We start from the raw sequence: 16440 nt of genomic DNA on the forward strand, positions 1-16440 counted from the left end.
GCCATGACATTGGCCCAGCAGCATGCCAGTAAGCAACAAAAGAGACAAGCCGACGTCTACAACAGACGGTCTAAGGGTCACTCGGTGCAGAAGGGAGATAGCGTTCTACTTGCTAACAAGGGGGAGAGGGGCAAGAAGAAACTGGCTGATCGCTGGGAGAGTGTGGTGTACATAGTGGTTGCGAAGAACAGCTCACTGAACACATATCGTATCCAACACCCTACCACTGGACGCATCAAAATTGTGCATAGGAACCTGATTATGCCAGTCAACTTTCTGCCTTTGCCTTCGTGGGAGGAACCTGAGGGTCACGGATCTCTATCGAGAGGTGACGTGATCTCTGAGATGTCTGCAAAGTCCAGCCAAATGGATGGGAGTGACGCCAGGACTGTCCACTGAGTAGCAGGCCTTCCTGAGTCTTCTGGGAGGATACTCCAAGAGGATGGTGAAGTCCCACCTGATGGAAGTGAGGTGGAACAACCGTATGAAGTCCCCTTAAGTGAGGTGTGTTCAGCAGAAGTGGACCAGAGAGATATCCCCGAAGCCTACAAGAGTTCTGTTTGCGAAACTCCATTCAGTGTGGATGATGCTGTGACAGATGATGTTACCTTGGTTGAAGATGCTTCGTCAGTGTGGTCTGTGACAATCTACCAGGATTCTGATCAGTCGTCTGACACTATTAGTGTTGAGTCGGTAACTGAAAGTGTGCTGGCTCCGGATATGCGGATCTGTAGTACTCCCCATCCTGAGGTCAGACCTCTGAGCAGGGTTAGTGATGTCTGTGACATTCCTGCTAGGTTTTTGGGTGAGGGTGTTCGGACTAGACTAGGTAGACTTATTAAGCCAGTGGATAGGCTAATCCAAACTATGTCTACACAGGAAATGAAACAGTTCTTGGTTTCTCAGTGACGGTAGGATATTGCCTACCTTTTCTTTTTATATATATATATATATACATGTATGTAGTAATCTAAGCGTGTCTTAGAATGATTTGTGGGTTTGTCTAATATATTTGACAATTCATGTAACTTTGTGTGTAGTCCATCGGCATAAAATGTATATTGCATTTTTCGTATACGGTTGAATAAGGGATTAGCTACCCCTTATTTTTCCTAATCCTTCGCGGGATAGCTTTTCAGCTGATCGACCATTTGTGGGTCTAGAATTAAGGGACTACAATGGGTTACTCTGTCGCCCTGTGGGTGTGAAATGTTTTTTTTCTTTCTTTGCTTTGTTACCTTCGAGGTAATGTGTTTTGTTTTGTGCCTATAATCTAGTATAAAACAGTGGGGGTGAATGTAGCAGTGTGATGTTGTTCCCCTAGATTATGCACCAAGTTGCACACAAGGACCAATTCAAATAGGCCAGGTCAAGAGGGGGTGTTAATAATTTGATAATAATAATAATTCAGTGTATTTTTTTATTTAATTACAGCTGCATAGCTAATGTTTTTATTTGGTGTACAAACACTTTTTCATATCAATATTGTACATACATGTGATTGTAAAAGTTTTGTATATTTTGGTTTGGCCCATCGCGGGTTATCTGTATTTCCGTACCCCCTTATTGTTCTCTTTTGCCTGACCTTCGGCTAGCAAGGCTCAGAAATTGTTTAATATAAAACCGTCATCATGTTACACAATGTACTGTTATGCAACCATAAGTTTGTTACAATGTGGATAATATAAAGATTTATGTTAACAAGTTTCACAAAGCTCGCTAACTAGGGTATCTATTGTAACTTGTGAGTACTTGGGACGGTGTTTGAGTGAGTGTCCATGTGCTTGCGCAGGTGCCTGAGAGCTAGGACTGCACCAAGGGTTAACATAATGTGTGTTGTCTCCCTCGTGTGCAGGGCAAATAAAAAGATTTCAACTAGCAGACCGTCAGTTGTGGCAGCGTCCTAATTAAAAGTACACAACGCAGAATGAACCACGCTACATTAGCAAAAATGTTTATTTAATTTACAATATGTAGAATCTATGAGAATACAAAGGTTCAGAACTTTTGTGAAACGTCACAGCACAGTTAGAAAATATATGGCAAATAGAAATCAAAACTGGTATTTAGAGATAGATGGGAGGCGTTGAGTAGAGCTGAAGGATGGAATGTTGACAAAATAAAATATGGGGGATTGGAAATGATGCAGACAATTACATTGATCGAAGCCACAATCTATCTGCAATATAAATAATAATACCTATCACATGACACATTTAATGACAATTTTTTCCCCCAAACTATGTTTTTCGCACAATTGGTATTTTGAAATTTGCAAAAGACAAATGACAGCGGCAATCAACCATAGACATAGATTATGGAAGGCAGTCGGAAGGAGGCAAGATCAGGTGGGACCATTCTAGCTAATGAGAGAGCAGATACTAGTTATTACAGCTACAAAGTCAAAATTGTTTATCATAAGAATGTGCTTTTTGGTCTTAATTTAGAGTTGCACTATGCAGAAAATTGTTCCACCATTTCCTAGTTGCTAAAACTCTAATAGTTCGCCTAATTTCAGTTTATGTGACAAAATAAGATAGTATAGTGTAAAGAATCATTGTACCATCCTTGTATACGATAACTGCTAGAAATAATAGAACACCATGAAACATCTAAGAAGCCAGGCCTGGTATTTATAGCGGATTTTGAAAAGGCCTTCGATAAAGTAAGACCACATTTTATTTATAAATTCCTGGATTGTTTCAATTTCAGTGATTCTCTTATAAAATGGGTAAAAGTAATGTATAGCAACCCCAGGTGTAAAATAGTAAATAGCGACTACTGCTCAGAGAGTTTTGATTTGTCAAGAGGAGTTAAAAAAGGGTGTCTGCTGTCACCATATCTATTCATTATGGCCATTGAAATGATAGCCATCAAATAACAACAAAGGATTAGAAATCCAAGACTTAAAAACAAAGGTGTCCATGTATGCTGATGACTCAAGTTTTATATTAAGTCTGCAAGCTAGATCCCTGCAATGTCTCATTGAAGATCTAGATAACTTTTCTGGACTCTCTGGACTAAAACCTCATTATGATAAGTGTAAAATATGATGTATTGGATCTTTAAAAAAATAAAACTTTTACATTACCCTGCAGTTTACCTATATAATGGGCTGATGGTGAAGTAGATATACTTGGTATTCATATCACAAAATATATAAATGAGCTCCCCACATTCAATTTCAATAAAAAATGTTAAAAATAGACAAGATCCTGCAATCATGAAGAGGTAAATACCTGTCTATTTATGGAGAAATTGCCCTGATTGTCACGTTCCTGACCTGTTTTCTGTTAGTTTTTGTATGTGTTAGTTGGTCAGGACGTAAGTTTGGGTGGGCAGTCTATGTTTTCTGTTTCTATGTTGGTTTAAGGGTGACCTGATATGGCTCTCAATTAGAGGCAGGTGGTTTTCATTTCCTCTGATTGAGAGTCATATTAAGGTAGGTGTTTTCACACTGTTTGTTGTGGGTGGTTGTCTCCTGTGTTAGTGTCTGTCTATGTTGCACCATACGGGACTGTTTCGGTTTGTTTGTTCATTTTGTTCGTTCGGTTTTTATGTAGTCATTTCCCTGTTCGTGCGTTCTTCGTGTTACATGTAAGTTCTTACGTCCAGGTCTGTCTACATTCGTTTTGTTATTTTGGTCCGTTAATACACCACCAGACGAACGTTACAGAACCACCCACCAATCCAGAACCAAGCAGCGCAAGTTTGAGCAGCGGCCAAGAAATCAGGACTCATGGACTTGGGAGGAAGTCTTGGAGGGAAAAGGACACTGGGCACATATTGGGGAATATCGCCGCGCTCGTGAGGAGATGGAGGCAGCGAGAGCCCAAGAGCGGTGGTATGAGGAGGCAGCAAGGAGACGTGGCTGGAAGCCGGAGAATCAAGCTCAAGACCGGATTTATGAAGGTACGCGGCTAGCACGGAAGCCCGTGAAGAAACCCCAAAAATGTCTTGGGGGGGGGGGGGGCTAAGAGGTAGTGGGCCAAGGGCAGGTAGGAGACCTGCGCCCACTTCCCAGGCTAACCGTGGAGAGCGGGAGTACGGGCAGACACCGTGTTACGCAGTAGAGCGCACGGTGTCTCCTGTACGTGTGCATAGCCCGGTGCGGGTTATTCCACCTCCCCGCACTGGTAGGGCTAGATTGAGCATTGAGCCAAGTGCCATGAAGCCGGCTCTACATATCTGGCCACCAGTGCGTCTCCTTGGGCCGGCTTACATGGCACCAGCCTTACGCATGGTGTCCCCGGTTCGCCTACATAGCCCGGTGCGGGTTATTCCACCTCCCCGCACTGGGTGGGCGACGGGGAGCATTCAACCAGGTAAGGTTGGGCAGGCTCAATGCTCAAGGGAGCCAGTACGCTTGCACGGTCCGGTATTTCCGGCGCTACCTCCCCGCCCCAGCCCAGTACCACCAGTGCCTACACCACGCACCAGGCTTCCAGTGCGTTTTCAGAGCCCTGTTCCTCCTCCACGCACTCTTCCTATGGTGCGTGTCTCCAGCCCAGTGCCTCCAGTTCCGGCACCACGCACTAAGCCACCTGTGCGTCTCCAGAGTCCTGTACGCACTGTTCCTTCTCCCCGCACTCATTCTGAGGTGCGTGCTCTCAGCCCGGTACCACCAGTCCCGGTACCACGCACCAGTCCTATAGTGCGCTTTGAGAACTCAGTGTGTCATGTTACCGCTCCCCGCACTAGCCTTGAGGTGCGTGTCTCCAGTCCGGTACCACCAGTTCCGGTACCACGCACCAGGCCTACAGTGCGTCTCAGCCGGTCAGAGTCTGCCGTCTGCCCAGCGGCGCCTGAACTGCCCGTCTGCCAAGCAGCGCCTGAACTGCCCGTCTGCCAAGCGGCGCCTGAACTGCCCGTCTGCCAAGCGGCGCCTGAACTGCCCGTCTGCCAAGCGGCGCCTGAACTGCCCGTCTGTCAAGCGGCGCCTGAACTGCCCGTCTGTATTGAGCCTTCAAAGCCGCCCGTCTGCCATGAGCCTGCAAAGCCGCCCGTCTGCCATGAGCCTACAGAGCCGTCCGCCAGACAGGAGCCGCTAGAGCCTTCCGCCAGACAGGAGCCGCTAGAGCCTTCCGCCAGACCGGATCAGCCAGAGCCTTCCGCCAGACCGGATCAGCCAGAGCCTTCCGCCAGACCGGATCAGCCAGAGCCTTCCGCCAGACCGGATCAGCCAGAGCCTTCCGCCAGACCGGATCAGCCAGAGCCTTCCGCCAGACCGGATCAGCCAGAGCCGTCAGCTAGCCATGAGCGTCCAGAGCCGTCAGCGAGCCATGAGCGTCCAGAGCCGTCAGCCAGCCATGAGCGTCCAGAGCCGTCAGCGAGCCATGAGCGTCCAGAGCCGTCAGCGAGCCATGAGCGTCCAGAGCCGTCAGCCAGCCATGAGCGTCCAGAGCCGTCAGCCAGCCATGAGCGTCCAGAGCCGTCAGCCAGCCATGAGCGTCCAGAGCCGTCAGCTAGCCATGAGCGTCCAGAGCCGTCAGCTAGCCATGAGCGTCCAGAGCCGTCAGCCAACCATGAGCTGTCCCTCAGTCCAGAGCTGCCATGTATCCAGAACTGCCCCTCAGTCCAGAGCTGTCTCTCTGTCCGGAGCTGCCCTTCAGTCCGGAGTTGCCCCTCTATCCTGAGCTACCTCTCTATCCTGAGCTACCTCTCTATCCTGAGCTACCTCTCTATCCTGACCTACCTATCTGTCCTGAGCTACCTTGTCCCGGAGCTGTCCCTTATTTTGATGTTACCCGGTATATTAGGTGGGTGGAGTAAGAGGGTGGTCATTCTGAGGGAGAGACGTAAGCTGGGATTGACTATGGTGGGGTGGGGACCTCGCCCAGAGCCTGAGCCACCACCGTGGTCAGATGCCCACCCTGACCCTCCCCTAGACTTTGTGCTGGTGCGCCCGGAGTTCGCACCTTAAGGGGGGGGGTTATGTCACGTTCCTGACCTGTTTTCTGTTAGTTTTTGTATGTGTTAGTTGGTCAGGACGTAAGTTTGGGTGGGCAGTCTATGTTTTCTGTTTCTATGTTGGTTTAAGGGTGACCTGATATGGCTCTCAATTAGAGGCAGGTGGTTTTCATTTCCTCTGATTGAGAGTCATATTAAGGTAGGTGTTTTCACACTGTTTGTTGTGGGTGGTTGTCTCCTGTGTTAGTGTCTGTCTATGTTGCACCATATGGGACTGTTTCGGTTTGTTTGTTCATTTTGTTCGTTCGGTTTTTATGTAGTCATTTCCCTGTTCGTGCGTTCTTCGTGTTACATGTAAGTTCTTATGTCCAGGTCTGTCTACATTCGTTTTGTTATTTTGTTAGTTAATTCAAGTATAGTTCGTTTTTTGTCTTCGTTGTTTTGTCGTGTCTAAATAAATATCATGTCGAAGTATCACGCTGCGTCTTGGTTCAATCCATGCTCCTCCTCTTCGGATGAAGAGGAAGAGGAGAACCGTTACACTGATTAACTCCTTAGTCATATCTCAGTTTACTCACTTATGGACCTGCCTACACCTGATGATTAGTTTTTCAAATCATATGAGCAACAAATATTTCGCTTTATCTGGGATGCTAAACCAGACAAGATAAAGTGTGCCTATCTATATAATTATATGAACTGGATTGGTTGAGATTATTAAATATAAAAGCACTAAACCTCTCTCTAAAAACTTCACTTATCCAAAAGTTTTACTTGAACCCTAAATGGTTCTCAACTAGATTACTAAGAAAAGCTCATCCATTGTTTAAAAATGTCCTTTTTGCCTTTATGCAGATTGCCATGTCCCATTTTTGATTAATTGAAAATGAAACTTTTTTCAAAGTATCTCTCTTTTTCCAACAAGCATTGCAGAGCTGGCTACGATTTCAATATCATCCCCCTGAAAAGATAGAAAAAATATTACAACAAATATTATGGCTAAACTCAAATGTGTTGGTTGATAAAATACCTGTATTTATGGAAAATACAATTTTTTGTTTGAAAAGGGTATTTTGTTTTTAAATTATATTTTAAATTGGAATGGTAGAGTTATGTCTTTCATGTTATCAGAATTGTAAAGGAAGGACTGCTCAATCCAAGATTACAACCAACTGATAACAGCATTACCCCAAAAATGGAGGAGGCAGGTGGCAGCGGGAGGAGGTTGGGAACTGGTCTGTCTGCCCAATATAAAGGATCAAAACTGGCGGAGGAATAAAAATAGCATAAATAGGAAAGTATACCAGTTTCATTTGAGGACCAGGATGTTGACAGCTGTGCCGTAAGATTGCAAAATAGTTGGGAAGAGATATTTGATGTACTGATTCCATGGTACAGGGTGTATGAATTGATATATAAAATGACACAAGATTCAAGACTTCGTGCTTTTCAGCAAAAATTATTGTACAGAATTCTTGCCACCAACAAAATGTTGAATATTTGGGGCATACAATCATCGCTGCTCTGCAGATTTTGTTGTGAGGATACAGAATCATTAGACCATTAGTTTTGGTATTGCTCTCAGGTAGCCTGTTTCTGGTCTCAGGTTCAGGAATGGCTGAAAATGACATTGATAACAGTCAAGTTGCCAGGTTTAGAGGTTCCAAAACCCTTCTATGGATTATATGTCTATGGCCACAACACAACAAGCTGTTCCACAGATATAAGGAGTGATAGGAGTGGGTAAAAATGTTATTGTGCATTGGTGAGCACACCAAAGACGGCATTAACGATAAGTAAAAAAAATAAAGACGGCACTTCTAAAAGCCTATTTCACACCATCGCCAGCTTTCACGCCAGCGTCTCTCCTACAGCAGCACCCTGGAGAGGCACGCTGGGAATGGACAAGATAAATATTTTGCACCTTTGCCTTTGATAAAGTGTGAACTGCTTATCATAGGGCGGCATCAGTGTTCACATAAAAAGCCCATATGCCACTGGTTGTCATTGTTTTGGGGCAGAATTCTGTGAGATTTGTGTTGTTGGATGTGCGTCTTGCTCAGTTTAGCTCAGAAAATGACGCCCTCTTCAAACCGCCTAATCCTGCCTAATGAGCGGGTCAGCCTTGCCTGTATTAGCAGACTAATCGCGGTCTTCTGCAGTGCAAAGAAAATGTATCTGGATTGACACAGCTTTCTGCAGCGCGGGGGAAAATACTTTTTCTCCCATAACCTCCCCCCCACGCAAAATATTCACAGCACCCCCACACAACTTCCCACAGCTATGCCAGTCGATAAGTTACCATCATAGAGCGTTCTTCCATCTGTTGGGGATAGTAACAGTAATAACGAAGTCTGCAGCGCTCTCCAAATGTAATTGTCTCCTCAGTCATTCTTCAAATCACTGATTATCTGTTGGCCCTATGTTGCCACAGTATGGACCACTCCTTAAGGAGAGAGCCGATTCAGTCTAATTGAACCCATTACCCAATTAATTGTTCTCCCGTTTTGCAATGACTGCATTCAAATTGTCTCCATTAGAGGAATTCACATTGTCTCCTTCCTTGCATTGTATCGTTGTCATGTTTGTTTACACTATGCTATTAAATGGAGCATGTAATGCAATTATTTACTTCTAAAGAAGCAAAGCCAAACCAGACCAGGGAGACAAATGGAAGTGCAACAGAGAGATTATTTCTAGTAGTTTGTTGTTCTTTAGCCTCGTCGAGAACCAGGCTTACCTATACGGAGGGGGGACAACGACCTAATTTTGTAGGTCTGGCTACACCAGACTAGTTGTTCTGTAATTACACAGAGAGCAAGGTTTCCTTACTGGAATTAAGAGCTGGTCAAAGGCAGGGTTGGCCCTCTTCTTCTTTGATGAGGTTTAACGGTGGTTGGCATCCAATAAATGTTGCATTGCCGCCACCAACTAGACTGGGGTATAAATCCCTTATACTTTGCGTGAAAAAAGGGGAAAGGGAAAAAATAACAAACATAGAAATAATACCCTGCCATCTAACCCTGCACTCATTAAAAACCCACCACCCTATTCCACTATTTAAACCTATCTGGTCCTAGCTCAGGCCAACGGCCTGGGAGGACGGGATTCAACCACTCAACACACCCTGTAACTCTTCTGACATCAAATCTCCTACACTCAAATTGTTCTCTGCAGCTGCCACCGCACGACCTCTATCTTCTGCAACTTACGTTCCATCCCTGCGATACAGTTGATAACTATTGCTATGAACGTTATAAAGTAAATCTTACTGAAGCATATATCACTCAAGGTCCTATCCCTCTGTGCTGGCACAGATCTACTGCTCACACGAATCCTCTCAGGATCCCTCCCCATTGACCCATCTTCCTCTACTTTAATTTTTTATTTATTTATTTCACCTTTATTTAACCAGGTAGGTCAGTTGAGAACAAGTTCTCATATATAACTTTCTTCACTGCCTCATCATATGACACCCTCTGCACTACTCTAACACTGGTAACCTCAAACTGCCTCTCTCATACTGTACACTTCTGATCCCTAACCCCATGGGCACCCCTACAATTAACACACACCACTTCTTTCCCCAATACTACACATTCCTTTGTCTCATGCCCTTCTGCACACCTAGCTCCCTCCTACACACTGCTGCCACATGCCCATATGCTTGACACCTGTAACAACGTAATGGATTCGGCACAAAAGCTCGTATGGGATAACAGAAAAGCTTGTACGAGATAACGAGCAAAGACGCAACATCAACTCAAAAGAACAGACAATTACTCTTCTGTTCAACCACTCACGCCACCCTGTCTGCGTCGCACCAAACAATGAGATTCACAAATACCTGGAATCTTCCCCTTCAGTTGGTCCACTTTTTCATGTACAGCTACAAGACCTATCACAAGATCACTTCGTATTACCTTCACCGATTCCACAGCATCCAATTCCATTTTCACCCACCCTGAAACCACATATGGATCAGCCAAAAGGCAGGGGTCCACTTTCTCCAAAAATGTGACTCATTTTTTTCTGCCATCTTCAACCGATTCAAGCTCACCCTCTACCTCCCTCACTCTCTTCGATCTCCTCCACATTGCAAGTACACATCTCCTAACATGATAATATTGCACTTCTCTTAACATACATCTAGCTTTGGCCCTCCACAGTGATGTTTATTTTTATTCCCTGAGACATGGGTCACGTTCAGTAGTGACACAAATGTTTTGAAATGGGGTGAAACAGGAAATTCTGTACAAAATAATACTGAACATCACAGTGGGTTGCATTCAGTGGTCACAAACTCCATTTAATTTGTTTGGTTAAAGTCATACTTCCTCAAAATAACAATTGATAATTTTTCGGGCTCCTGAGTGGCGCAGTGGTCTAAGGCACTGTGTCTCAGTGCTACAGACCCTGGTTGGATTTGAGGCTGTATCACAACCGGCCGTGATTGGGAGTCCCATAGGTCCAGCGTTGTCCAGATTAGGGTTTGACTGGGGTAGGCCGTCATTGTAAATAAGAATTTGTTCTTATTAACTGACTTGCCTAGTTAAATAAAGGTACAATAAAAATAATGTTTTCATGAGGAAACAGTGCTGCAGAATAAACATTGAACAAAGGTCAGATTGGAGTGTTTGTCCTGGCTTCCAGTCCAAGGCAGCAATTTGCCCTTCACGCAGCAACCTGGAAACTCAACATGTCACACAAATGCAAATAAAAACAGAATAAAGCTGATTACTTGTTATATCACTGTGTAAATTGAGGTAAATACCTTTAAAGTAGGCTATTTCAATTTCCTCCTTGATTATGAAGGCAACTTCCGAATGCAAAACAACCAGTCATTCAACAACGTATATTGTATTAGTAGAAGTAAATCAATCTCCATGTCATACCACGCATTGTCCCTCGTCTCCCCCCTCGGCGGTGACGTCACTAGTCGGACGAGTGGATTGTGGTGGAGGAAGCTTGTGCTAGAGGGGGAGAGAACTAGCAAGCAGCGAGTGGAATAGCTGGGCCAGAGAGAGGAATCGTTCTGAGAAACCGAACAAAATACGTGAATTTAGTTTTGTTGCGCTTTTGATCACGACTCGGTTGGTTTGTGAAAAGGTTTTCTGTTTCTTCCCCAGTGTGTGTGGCTCTCCAGTCCCCGTTGCCCGTTCTTGTTGGAGTGAACACCAAGGTAAGGACAATTTTCAACTGAGCGTAAAGTTGGTGTGGTCGACCGGGCTTGATGTTTGTGGCGTGAACTATAGGCTTATAGCAGCTGTGTTTTCTTTTCACAAATGTAGTAATGCAAACTATGACACGTCAGTGGGTACAAACATACAAAGTAGCCTATCCATTGTTTGGTACAAGGCCTACTAGACGTGGACAATATCCATGGACCATGTTGTCTGTTCACTAGAGTAGACCGCCACTTTCTGATTCTTTAGGGCACTGTCTTTGTGTCCACACTCCACACGGTGCAGTTGATGGGCTATATGTGCGTTATTACAGGGTTCCAGGAAAATATGGTTAAAATACAAATGTAATGTTTTCCTTTTACATTAAATAATGCACCTATTATATTAAGTAGGCTCGAATATGTTATTATGCTACAATAAACCGAATAGCCTAGCCTTCGACTCATTCATTAACGTCTCTTGTGCTTCCACTGTTTGAAACCGTCGTGTTTGGTTTACATCGTAGGCTATCTGTTTTCTTTAAATCATTCTAATTGCTTCCCAGTTCTTCCATTTGTTTCAATTTGTTTTGTGCTTAAATCAATTGGGGAATTGCTAAATGCTATCCCATAGCCTATTGGCTTGTTCCACAATGGGTCTACAATCCAAAGATCAAATTCCCGCACACAGCTCATATTCGTTGGGATGAGTATTGTTAGCCTATTGTATCGCTGGTTGTTACACTGTTGCTTTAACAGCTGCACTTAGATGGACATTTAAACACTCTTCATAGCACACTTTTTTTTCACACATTGCAGAAAGTGATGTTTTTTTACCAGAATAAAAGAGCTTCACATTGTAGGCTACTGTAGCCGACAGGGTTTACATACAGTAGCCTGTTTTGCAGTCTGGCAGAGCAGTTCATGAACTGCTCTCACCCACAGCCCAGACAAAAGAGCAATGACAGCAATGTGTAAGTAAATCCCATTAGTATCCACCATGGTGTGTCCCATTAGAATCCACCATGGTGTGTCCCATTAGAATCCACCATGGTGTGTCCCATTAGAATCCACCATGGTGTGTCCCATTAGAATCCACCATGGTGTGTCCCATTAGTATCCACCATGGTGTGTCCCATTAGAATCCACCATGGTGTGTCCCATTAGTATCCACCATGGTGTGTCCCATTAGTATCCACCATGGTGTGTCCCATTAGAATCCACCATGGTGTGTCCCATTAGAATCCACCATGGTGTGTCCCATTAGTATCCACCATGGTGTGTCCCATTAGAATCCACCATGGTGTGTCCCATTAGTATCCACCATGGTGTGTCCCATTAGTATCCACCATGGTGTGTCCCATTAGTATCCACCATGGTGTGTCCCATTAGTATCCACCATGGTGTGTCCCATTAGAATCCACCATGGTGTGTCCCATTAGAATCCACCATGGTGTGTCCCATTAGAATCCACCATGGTGTGTCCCATTAGAATCCACCATGGTGTGTCCCATTAGAATCCACCATGGTGTGTCCCATTAGAATCCACCATGGTGTGTCCCATTAGAATCCACCATGGTGTGTCCCATTAGAATCCACCATGGTGTGTCCACTCTTTTGTCTACTACAGTTTAAAAACTGTCATTCAGCCCAAGGCCGATTTGTGATATTTATGAAAACTAATGTGCGGTTTCATAGCCTGAAATACACATGGTTTTGAGTTGCCTAATGTAGCTTCCAGTTTTTATCCACTCCCTTTGCAACACCTACACCCCACAGTTCTCTTATGTTATTCCTTCCATTAGGCTTCCGGATGTGTGAAGTTGTTCCAGCTGAGAGATACTGTACTTTACAGTCAGGCCCTAATCCTATTTTACTCACATTATACTGCAAATGTCGCATAAATGCCAGAACTAACACATTTCGCTCCTAGATGTGGACAATAGCATGAACATGTTCTAGTGATTAAGAGACCTGTATGGAAACTGAGTTCATCAGTGTTCTTCTCCTTATCAGATAGTTTTATGTGATGCCGGATTAAGGTACTGTAGGCTATCTGGGACAGTCAGACAGTACAGACGCTCAGGGGTAAGGTGTAGTTTCAGGCCGCACCTACAGCGCCGCCACACCCCTGTGTTAAGGTAGGTCACCATGGCAACCCCGTTTTTATGGTACACGGTTTGCTGCCGTTGTTGCAATGACAGGTATGTATGTGGAATGCAGGGTTTGGCGTTCTCTGTAGTCCTGTTATTAAATTTGGGAGGGGACCAGTTTGATTTTGGCATTATGTAAACTACTGTTTGCTGACTGAGGAAGGGCAAGCCATTCCGCTGCTCTGTGTGGCCTGCACTTGTGTTTTTGGTTGGGGTGAAACGTGGCCTAAAGGACAGAAGTCAGAAACTACCACAGAGTCTTCTCAGCACACAACCATTACCCTCAATCCACGCCTAAAATGATCAACGACTCACCAAGCTCTTGATTAGTTGAAGGGGTGTGTTAGTGCCGGGTTAAAGGGAGACTTCGGGATTTTGTCAACGAGGGCCTTTATCTACTTCCCCAGAGTCAGGTGAACTCGTGGATAGCATTTTTTATTTCTTTGTGTCCAGTATGAAGGAAGTTATAGATAGTTTCGCGAGTCAATGTTAACTAGTGTTAGCTCAGGGATTGGAAGTTTACGGGTGTCTGCTAGCGTGCACGTGAAACTACCTCTTCTTTCGTATACTGGACACAGAGCCAAAAATGCTATCCACCAGTTCACCTGACCTCTGGGGAAGTAGATAAAGGGCCTCATTGACAAAATCCCAAAGTATCTCTTTAAAACTTACAATACAGAAACAGATTGAGCAACACTGCTGTACAACCTGATTGGAAATCAAGGTGCTAAATCATTTAGTGCTGACAGTAGAAATCATTAGTTTGTTAGCGAGACCGAACAGTAGCCTAGCCCAGTTTGGTTTTCTATGGCTGACTCAACTGTTTAAGAAAGGCCGACACAACAGTCTTAAACTCAATCACGTCAGGTCTGATAAAGGGGATACCTAGTCAGTTGCACAACTGAATGCATTCAACCGAAATGTGTCTTCATCATTTAACCCAACCCACCTTAATCGACGTCCACGTCATGTGCGTCCGGTGAAACGAAAGACTTTCTGGATAAAGGCGTCCGCATGCTTCCCATACGAAACAGTTCGTTAGAGTTCATGCATATATTACGACATTTTGTGACGTTTTTGTTCAGACTTTGATGAGGGTTTTTTCGGCTTTTTGGGAACACATTTTTTTCTGGAGATAGACTTCGGCTTTGAACTTTAGTTTATGCCCCTTCATCGGTGATTGGTCAACAGTAGGGATTCTTCAATAAAGTCTTTGTCATTCAACCAGAGACGACTCGTTTTCATGCACATTTTTCATTTAAAAAATAGATATAAAATTGTGCAAATAAGATCTCATCAGCAAAAACTTAACTCAAATCTGTCAATAATTATCTTAGATTAATTCAGACTATTTTGAGGAAGTCTACTGGCTACGGTGTCTCAAAATGGACAAACAGCACTATTGCCCCTTATTTTAGTTTTTCAAGGGAAGGTGTTTCAAGGGAGTATGTGAGCACACTCGTTCGGTTCGGCTGGGCGTCAGCCAAACTGAAGCATGCTGACGCCTTAAACCTGCTTTGTAATATCACACCAACTATGGGACAGTGTTCTTTCTTAAATAGCCAGAACATTTAGGCCTAATGCTATCACAACCCACCATCCTACTGAGCTCTGGAATTTGTTGTGTACACACTGTGCCCCTTCAGTGCCATTATCTGATTTTACACAAAAGAGCTATATGGAGCTCCCACTTGCTCTGTGTGTTTGTAGAGAGGGTGTATTGACCTCACTGTGAGAGAAACCACTATTTGTCCCTTGACGACATGGGCTCTTTCAGGCTCCTAGACATATAAACCTCTAATGCGGCGGTCTCCAAGTCCGAGCTACCGGATTCTTACATTTTTTAAATATAGGCTACATGCAATGGTAAAGAAACCTCATCTGTTGTGCTTGTTAGAGAGAAAATCAACGAGCTCCACATCAGAAGCCATGTTGGAAAACCACTGCATCACAACACAACTGATTTGGTAGCAAAGTAGCCGATACTGAAAATATCTTTCTATGACCTCTTTCTCCCACTGAAACATGTTAATCTTCCCAAAAGGGGAGGACTAGATGGGCACAGACTCAAATGAATGGATCATCAGCAGACATAGAGAGAGATTATTTCATACGGGCAGATAGAGAGATGGGAGCCCAATGGTTCTCATTGTTATTCTCCCTCTAGTCATTGTGGTAATCTGGAGCATGGCAGTCAGAGCAGGGCAGCTGTTAACCGTGGCAGCAGATACAGTAATAATGGAACTGAACACACTGTGACCCAGGAAGAGAAAGAGGATTTGTTGTGCCATTGAGAAGACAAGACACAGGGACGGCAATCAACAGTGGTGTTAGTGTGTTTTGTTCTGTATGCCATATCGATCTGTGCACACACACATCGCAAGCCTAATGATAACATAGTGAGAGCAAATGTTGAAGAGATTCATGTCATTATAGGCACCCAATACATGATCTCATAAGAACCGGCCCTTCAAGCTTGGAGCTCTTTAAGAGTTCTCCGGACACAGACAGTTCCAGGAGTCTTTGGCCTTTGGCTGAACCTTCTAATTCTGCCCTCTCATCAATTATGGTTTCACAGCCTTCACCTTTCCTCTATTTCATTACACAGTGTACCAGCTCTCCCTCTTCGTCTCTCTTTGTTGCTCACTCACTCTCCCTGGCTCGCTCTCTCACTCATTCTCCCATTAATGATTTTAAGCTGTTTATCTAACTTCTGTCTCAATGCTCCCACTCACATCCTTCACTCCCTCTTTGGCCTCTCTCTCAGGCCCTCACTCTGCTTGCATCCACCTGAACCTCCAATGGCCTTGTGTCACCACTGGGCACCCAGCCTAATCCTGTTCTGGGATGCATATATGGACAGAGAGGGGGACAGATAGAGGGAATGGGATTGATATAGGGAGGGGGAGATGGCACTGGTATGTCTCTCTCACTACCTATCCACAACCCCTGCCCCCAGCCCCTTAAAATAGGCCCTTAAAAAGACCGACCTCTCCCATGGATGCTGGAGGACAGGGAAAAGAAATTGAGCATGCTTGGGGGTCACTGAAAAAAATCAGTTAACTTGGTGCATCATGAAGACATTACATACAGACAGTATACAGACTGTCAGTGTGTAAGTCCAAGAGCTTTAGAAACTCCACAGGGGTGGGACGGGGGGAAGGATTTCACACCACCACCACTCTCCCTATTTGTCCCCCTCGAACTGATGTC

The 16440-nt window shown here is 44.5% G+C and overlaps 1 protein-coding gene across 1 annotated transcript in view; it reads left to right on the plus strand.

Annotated features, from left to right (window-relative positions):
- The first annotated feature begins 10862 nt into the window (after positions 1-10862).
- Positions 10863-16440, plus strand: part of LOC120064314 (cytoplasmic protein NCK2-like) — a 43703-nt gene continuing 38125 nt past the window's right edge. Inside the window, exon 1 of the mRNA XM_039014800.1 lies at positions 10863-11092. The gene's annotated coding sequence lies outside the window, so the exon portion shown is untranslated. The remainder of the gene's footprint in view (positions 11093-16440) is intronic.

Source organism: Salvelinus namaycush, chromosome 19 (genome assembly GCF_016432855.1).
Source record: "Salvelinus namaycush isolate Seneca chromosome 19, SaNama_1.0, whole genome shotgun sequence".
In the NCBI taxonomy this organism is placed as follows: domain Eukaryota; kingdom Metazoa; phylum Chordata; class Actinopteri; order Salmoniformes; family Salmonidae; genus Salvelinus; species Salvelinus namaycush.